The sequence below is a fragment of the Alligator sinensis genome, unplaced genomic scaffold (assembly GCF_000455745.1).
Source record: "Alligator sinensis unplaced genomic scaffold, ASM45574v1 scaffold337_1, whole genome shotgun sequence".
Lineage (NCBI taxonomy): Eukaryota > Metazoa > Chordata > Crocodylia > Alligatoridae > Alligator > Alligator sinensis.
This window is the reverse complement of record NW_005841927.1, coordinates 788,192-796,351: the sequence shown is the minus strand read 5'-3', so window position 1 is coordinate 796,351 and position 8,160 is coordinate 788,192. Positions and strand designations below refer to the sequence as shown.

At 43.5% G+C, this 8,160-nt stretch overlaps 1 long non-coding RNA gene across 1 annotated transcript; it reads right to left on the bottom strand.

Annotated features, from left to right (window-relative positions):
• Window positions 1–1,270: 1,270 nt before the first annotated feature.
• LOC102374215 lies at window positions 1,271–8,154 on the bottom strand. The gene is made up of 3 exons (XR_323296.2): window positions 8,013–8,154; window positions 6,997–7,114; window positions 1,271–5,491 (listed from the first exon to the last, which is right to left on the bottom strand). It is a non-coding gene; the product is annotated as an uncharacterized LOC102374215 (long non-coding RNA).
• Between the last annotated feature and the right edge of the window lie 6 nt (window positions 8,155–8,160).

Here is an 8,160-nt window from a genome sequence, read left to right as displayed (position 1 = left end):
TCTAACCAGTATCAATATAGAGAATAAAGGGAGCGGCAGCGCTGTTCGGGTGGATTTCCATCTCTTCCTCACCCAGGACACCTGCTCCCTCTCCCTCCCCCACCCTTCCAGCTGTCTTTCTGTTTCATTTGTGTCAATTAGAGATTCAGTGCTGCTTGATTTAATTGGCTTGACTTTCCCCTCTAATAGAATCCCAACTGGAGACAGGGCACCCAGACAGCTCTCGGCCTGCCGGCCGACGGACCAGGAAAAGAGCTTCCAAGTCGCTAAGACGGAGCAACAATGGCAGAGCGAATGACAGGCCTAATAGCTCTGCGTTTGGGATGGTTGTAACCTGTTATAGAGCAAGACACAATAACCTCTCTGAATCTGAGTGGAAAGGTCAGTGACTATGTGGGTGATGACACCCTCTCGATAATGTCATCTGAAAGCTTGGGGATGCATGAATGATTCAAGAATTTAGAGTGCTTTTCATGCACCTTGGACTGACTCTGGTTTTAAATCAGATGAGCTCCTCCCCTGCTGTGTAGTTAGAGACTCCTTATCGGCAGTACAATTGTTATCCTGCTACTAGGCCCGGTTTTGGGTCTCTTGAAGACAACAGCAAAATGCCTGTTGATTTCAGGGGTACAGGATTAGGCCCTTAATTGCTGATTTGCCTCCAGGCAAGGCTGACCTTAGGCACAAGGAAAGTGAATGGCTGATTGGTGTCATGATCCCGTACAAAGGCCCCAATATTAAGAATTACACTCTCATCTACTAGGCTTAGCTCTATAAAAGGAGGCCCCATGTAGGAACCGGGAAGTCATTTGTTCTTGAAGGGAAGATGAGATCTGCCCATGAGCTGCTCTGCGTGGGTTTCCCAAGCAATTGCTTGCAAATCTATCTGTGCAATATGATACTGTTCCTCAGCTGCAACCCTCCCTTCCTTTTAGACTCTGGTGATACGAAATAGCTCGAGAAGCTAATCCTTTCGTGTTTCTGCCACCCCAACAACAAACCCCAAACCTGCTCTTAAATCACCCTGGCAGCCGGGAACTAAATGTATGTTTGCTTTTTTTTTCCCCCCTAAGCAAAATCAGATCCTGGAAATCAGATCCTCGTGAATGTGCTGCACCAAAGCTACAATCTGAGATTAAATGAATTTATATTAGGGTAGTGGCGGCTTCACAGTTGGAATACAAATGCACTTTCTCTTTCCATGTGCAGGTGCATCGAGATAAAAAAAACAACCCATAAACCACAAATTAGACACAAGTGTAAATATTGTTACAATTTAGTTTATTACCTCCAAAGTACGCACAGGTTTCTGCATAGAGTGTTTACAAATTTGAGAAGGCCTCCCCCAACTAGATTCAAAATTACATGCTCTCCTTCACAGCTGAAAAAGGGGAAATCAAATTACAGCATTTCTTATTCCATCAAAGGGCATTAGCCCTGACATACTACAGGACTTCGAGAGCTATTACGCCTCGCAGACCTTCTAACTACTGAGCACAGGGCAGCCTTGTGCAAATGCTGATTGGCCGAGGCAAATCAGTTATAACTAAATCATGCTTTTTTTCATGCTAAGGCCGGGCAAGCACGTTTTAGCCTAGACTGGGAAATTTCCGGAGCAGTTGTCCAAGGACGGTGCATTTGTGTGTGTTACATTTCTAGGAAGACAGGCGGTGAGGGGCTGGCACAGGTGTACGGAACAGAGGTGACAAAACTCAGTGCTACAGATCTCGAGTGGTAAAACCCCATCCCAGACCTCTCCACTGCCATCGATGCTTCAACAGGAAAGTGCCCAGCATTACAAGGAGCATCCCCTCTTGGCTAGCAAGCACTGCGACCGTTGCCACCAGGCTGGGCAGCCAGGCTGGTGGGCTGATGGGTGGCTGACAATTTTCTGGTTTCAAATTAAACAGAAAACTAAATTAGCAAATTAATTGTTTGCCATGTTTTTCTTAGGCCCTTCTCAGCTGCCTCAGGTCCTGCAGCCAATCCAAAGAGCCCTTTCAGCGCTCTCGAGGAGGAGGTGGAGCTCTGTCTTGAGTTGTGCTATCTACCAAGTGTCAGTCATGTCGATTTTAAATTACTTTTGTACGGCTTGGTGTCAGAACGATTAAAGCATGAAAAGAAAAATGGAACCAGAGAGAGAGTGTGTGAATGAAAATTTACCTTGCATTTACTGCAAGGGCATTTACATTTCTCTTTAACTCCTACACCCCGAGAGCTGTGCAAGGCCAGAACTTTTATCTCCTACAGCCTAGCCTGTTGGGGGGATCTGACGTGCAGGCAGGTGCCGTGAATCTTCACGACATGCAAGAAGGCTATAAAACCCCATGTTTGCAGCATAAAACCCAGTAGGTTCTCTCTGTCTTTCCCTGTGCTGCATTTGCTATTTTGCCCCTACACAGCAATCGGTGACCTAAACTGACAAACCCATGTGCCCCTGAGCAGACATTTTCTCCTTCTCGGCGTCAGGCTTGCAACCATACTTGTTCTATAACATACACATACTGTCCCTAATAATTATGCTCTCAGCGAATATAAATGCATTATCATATACTGCCTGGTATGTGCGTGAAAAATAAGTGTGCCTTTGACTCCTTCCACATGCTTTCTCCCTACACATAGGAACAGTCTAGAGCCAAGTCTCGTGCACTCTCCCACACTTGTATACTAAATCACACAGTAACCCATCCATGCGCTTTTTCATCAGGCAAACCCTGGTTTGGTTTCTTTTTTCATCCTATTCACCATTGCTTTCACCTTCCAACAACTGAACTTCCTGATTAACAGTCATCCAAACATTCTCCTGAAGCTGCTGTTTGCAGGGAGTCAGAGAAACCTATAAAAGAGGGCAACCTCATGTCCCCTGAAAAGATACTACTGGTCAAGATTAACTACTCCTGCCCCCATTTACTTTAGCATCTCTCCCCATTATACAGATGAACTTCCTTCCATCAAGAACAAGGTTGTAAGCATTTTGAATTCTCTTTTGCTGAAGAAACTGACACCATCTCGGTAAGGCAGACTAGGTTCAAGGCAAGTGAAGTTGACCAAAGACCTCTTCCATTGGATCCACCCGTCTGATCTATTTAAACAAGTTGCGACTTCCAGGCTCCATATTGCTAATGTTGAGTACATGTACACGCCACAATATTTGCCCTTTCATGTGCTGCAACTGTTGCGTGTCTGTTTGCACGAGCAGGATTTCCTGACATTTTAAAAGTCTTTCCAGCACATTAAAGTAAAGCTCCTTGGACGTAGTTGTTAGCACTAACTCACAGCAAAGAACAATTTCTGTCTCATCAGGTTTTGCAGTCTGAGCACTGCGCTTGGATCACAGTGACGCGCCATTCCAGATCTATCACAGAGTCGAGACACAGAAGTTTCTTTTTCATTGATAATGGCAGTTCCCTCTGAGGATGAATCTTCTTCACCTGCAGACTGGCAAACAGGTCCATTTCATTTACATGTCTTCCTTTTTGTGGAAACTCTCACAGGCCTAGTATTAGGTCTGGAAGATAAACAGCAGCTTCTCTTGTAGTGTGAGAGTTTGAGTGGATACCTGTACAGAGCTAGCACCTGCACATCTATGAAATACTCTTTCAGATACTCCAGGCTGAATTTTCTTCCCTCATGTGCAGTTATAGCAAAAATACATCTATGTAGAAAAAACTCATTCTTAGCTTGCATATCTAATCTGTTTGGAAGCACAGTGATCTGTTCTGACTTAAGTGACTAAAAAAAAGTTTAAAATGGTTTATTCCAGGAACTGTACCTTTGAATTCCTGCCATTCATTTCAAATGACAATGTCTAACCACATTTTAATCAATCACATCAGGGAGCCACTGTCTTGTCTCTCTTCTCTTCTGCGTACACTTGCAGTGTTTTTGGATTTCCATTCTTTATTTGGCTGTACTTTATCTTTTAACCTTGTAAACCCCCTCATGCAATGGGACATCTCGCTGTTAGTGTAAACTGTTCAGCTGGCAGTGGAAAGGATTCCACCCAGGATAAGGATGTGCTATAAATTCCTCAGTGGTAGACATCTTATCCCCTTGAAGAATTTAATCCTGAGATCATTCAAGAAGAATGGTTGTCATGGAGCATGCAGATAAAATGATATTATTTTCCCTTCCCTTATTATTTAAACAACAAAATTACATTTATTACAAAAGAACCAGTGCCAGGATGTGATGAATTCTTGGCAGCTTGGTAACTTTCTTCCTCCTGAATTGGTTTATAGGACTGTGAAGACAAGACCTGGCATAATCAAATTAGGTTTCTTAATCTCAATTGTTTTGGACAGGCTAGTTATACTTGCACCAAAGAAAGGCATGTATGGGTAAACTATTGGCATGTAGCTGATAAACTTTTAGCTTTTAATGCTTTCATGGCAGAAAGAAAGCAGCAAAAGGCTTGTCCAGTAAAAAAAAAATTGAGATACAAGACGCTTTGCACTAAGAATGGACTGGAGACTAAAATTATTTAAGTGCAACACAGACGGAGAGAAATTAGCTAAGAACTTTAGCAAGGATTTGCATGTCAGGGGGGCTGGGAAACACCAGGATAGATCCAAATAAGGTTGTGATGATTATAATGATGTGCGATTATAATGATGCTTTTTGTGCCTACCCATGAGGTTCTTTCAGCAATTCAGTTATCATTCCCTTTATTTTCTGGATAATGTAACTTGGCTGTAAAAATGCTCACTGAACTGAAATGTGGCACGTGATATCAGTCGCACGGGAAACAAAGAAACATTTAAAACATTGTTATGTTTAAAAAGCAATTCCTTTTCTTAACCAGTTACATACCCACCTTATAGCCCTTTAGACTGCATTTCTTTATCTCATTAATGTGAATGTAATGGGAGACAGGGTCAAAAGGCTCAGTAAAATCAAGGTTCATCACATCCACTGCTCTCCCTCCAGCCAGAGACTGTCACTTTGTCATAGAAGGAAACCAGGTTGGTCAGGCATGGCTTTCTCTTGGATCCATGTTGGCTGTTCCCAATCATCTTGTTCTCCCACAGGTGCTTAATCAGATTCCTTGATGACCTGCTCCATGATCTTGACAGGCATCAAGGACAGATGGACTGCCTGTAATTCCCTCTATTGTCTTTCTTCCCTTTCTTAAAAATGAGCATTGTGTTTGCTTCATCCCAGAGGCAAGAAGAGCAAGGCCACAGCAGGTCAGATCTCACCAAATGTTGTCAAGGTGTTCTCACAGAAAATGGCTAATGGCTCTGAAATTATCTCAGCCAATTCTTTCAGTACTCTAGAAGTAACCCTGGGCCTTCCTGGTTTTCTCCCAGTTTCCCTGTGCAATACTTTTAGACTCCTCCTGAGTAATAGAGCCAAATTTTCACTTTTTATAAGATTCCTTTTTGAGATTCAACTCACTGAAGATCTTGCTGTTTAGCCAAGCTTGTCTTCTGTGCACTTCCTGTCCTTCTTAAGTATTTTGGAATTATACATTTGTCTTTGAGTGCTCCTGTAATAGAAATAATAACATTGTTCTAAAGACATGAGATAGTTCTCTGACAGAAAAACAGATACTAGAAATAGCAATGAACTCCGGTCATTAAAGCTCACAAAGGTTTTTAATCCTGCAGATTTGGGAAGCATCTGAAATTCTATGCTTTTCTGAATCTATGTGCATTCATTTAAGTTACTTGATGCCACTGCTGCCATCATTTGAAGGGATGGGAGCTCCAAGTCGACAGACTAAACAATCTGCACATTAAACATTTCCTAAAACATACCGGTACGCATCACCATCCTTTGCTTGGCCGATTGTTTATGGCATAGCAGGTAGAACATTGTTGACAGAAGTTATTAATTTATGACTAATCGTTAGGATATTCAGTAGGGCTTAACCTTGCACTCTTTTCTTCTCAGCAGCACAGATTGAAGAGCAGGGGTGGAGAATGCTTCCCCACCCAACTTAGCAGATAGCCAGGCCGTTAGGGTCTGACCTCCCACAGGGTGAGGAAGGCCTAAAACCCCGGTCTTCCACCTCCTTATGAATGCTGTAACCACTAAGCTACTAGGAAAGGTGGGTCACAGCTTCTCTGCCTGTATTTTAAAACAGAAGAGTGAGACCTGCTCAATACTTACCAAGAGCAGATGCAGGCGTCTAACCTCCAGAGGGGCTCTGGAGGGTGAGCACACACGGGTTTAAACGTGTGCCCCGGCTCTGGTACCTAAGCTCTGGAGAGGAGTGGGAGCTCAGGCACACTCCTGTGCCTAGTATTTCCTACTAACTTAAGATGGCTTTTTACTCCTTCTGTATGTTTTTTGGATCACCCTTGTGGGAAGCCGCTCTCCGCGTTCAATGTACCTAGCACCCAATGCTGTTTTGAATTCCACTCTGGGGACCAGGCACCTAAAAGCTACTGTTTTAGTGCCTAGCATATAGTTACCTAAATCGTCTACTGGACATAGCCCAGGATCTTGTTTAGCCTTCATTATCAGTTTGGACAACAACATTTACATGTAGATTATAGTGGGTCTCTATTAGAATACATGGCCTTGGCCCAAAGGCAATGGATGCTTGCTGAAGATGTTGAGCATCTAGGAGAACTCTGTCATACAACAATTTCCGTGGAAATGCTTGTTCCCTAATAGGATTTGGAAGGATCTACTTGCTAGAATTAATCTTACTTTTCCAGGTAATTCCATTATACGTTGCCTATTTTTATTGGGTGCAAGCCCCAAATCACTGAAACTCTCGCATTTAGCAGAGAAAAGGTTTATTTGATGGCTAAGAAAATAGCATTGCAACAGTAGAAAAAAACAACAGCTTCACTCTTACAGGAGTGGTGCAGTGGACTATGGGAATTGATGTGTCTGGAGAGAGTGGCTTATAAAAGGCAACAAGCTGGGGACTGAGAATATAAGGTCTTTATTTTTGGACTGTTGAGCAGAATAACTAATCTTCATATTCAATGCACGGTACTGCAATACAAAATTGAGAATTACTGTCACTGAGATTACCTGGAGCGTGCATCTCTGTATCTCTATCAGTAGGCTTTCCCTCCCTTCCTATTTTATTCTTCATTTTTCCAGGGGTGTTAGCTCTGACTTTTCAGTCTTCGTCTCCTCTGGAAATGTGCTTTTAAAAAAAAAAAAAGCAATGTAAAGAAAGGAAATGAAATGATGCATCATTCACAATTAAGGCTCAAGAGGAAGGCTGGTCCAGTGCTTAGCGTGCCAGCCAAGGGCTCAGGAGCTCCGCTTTCGGGTTTATGCGTTGACACATTCCCTGTGAGACCTTTGTAAAGTCTGTGCCTCAGTCCCCACCTATAAAATGGTACTATTTCTTTCCAGCACAGAGATATGGTAGGCCTAAATATGCTAAAAATTATGAAGTGCTTGGATACCAAGGTAATGGAAGCTATCCAAAATAGAATTAACCTAAAAAGTCCTGGCACTTCTGAATTCTCATTTAATATTCATGCTGTGAGTTCTGCTAGTCTTCCAGGACGGCGCATACTACGATGAGTTTAGTGGAACTTGCCGTATAAACCTAATAGTGGGGACAGAGTCCTGTTCCTAAAAGTGATTCAAGTTCCCTTGCCTTCCTCTGGCCGCGAGTAAAAACTGTGTGCGTGTTTATAGAGCTAGCACCATACACCTGCAGTACCTGCAGTTTGCAGAAAGCCTTCTACAAAATCGGGTCCTAATGTGTTTTAGCCCGGTGAGAAGCGCGTGTTTATCGTTTGGGAGTTGCAGGTGTAAGGAGGTATCGATGTGCGCGTGGATGAGGAGCCCACTGTATTTAAAGCGAGCAAAGAAACATGCGTGTGTGAGGCGTAGCACTATTATTTGCCATCCTTCACGGAAGGAAAGACGTGAGCGTCGGGGGTTATTTTCAACATCTGTATCGGGGGGGAGATGCAGGAGCGCACGGGAGACTTGTTGGACTTCAAGAGAATAATGTTAACATTTCTAGGCATCTATCTAGGTATCAATGCTCATTGTGGCAACGGCATTGTCTCCCTGGCTTTTACCTATGGCACGTTGAGGATCTTCCTCGCACTTGTGATTGCGCGCCTCGCAGTTGTGCGTGAGGGTTTGAAGTGACAATCTTGACGCGGCGTCCTCGAGTCGATGACTGCCCGCAGACGACGGGGACCAGACTCAGGCGGCCTTTCCCGT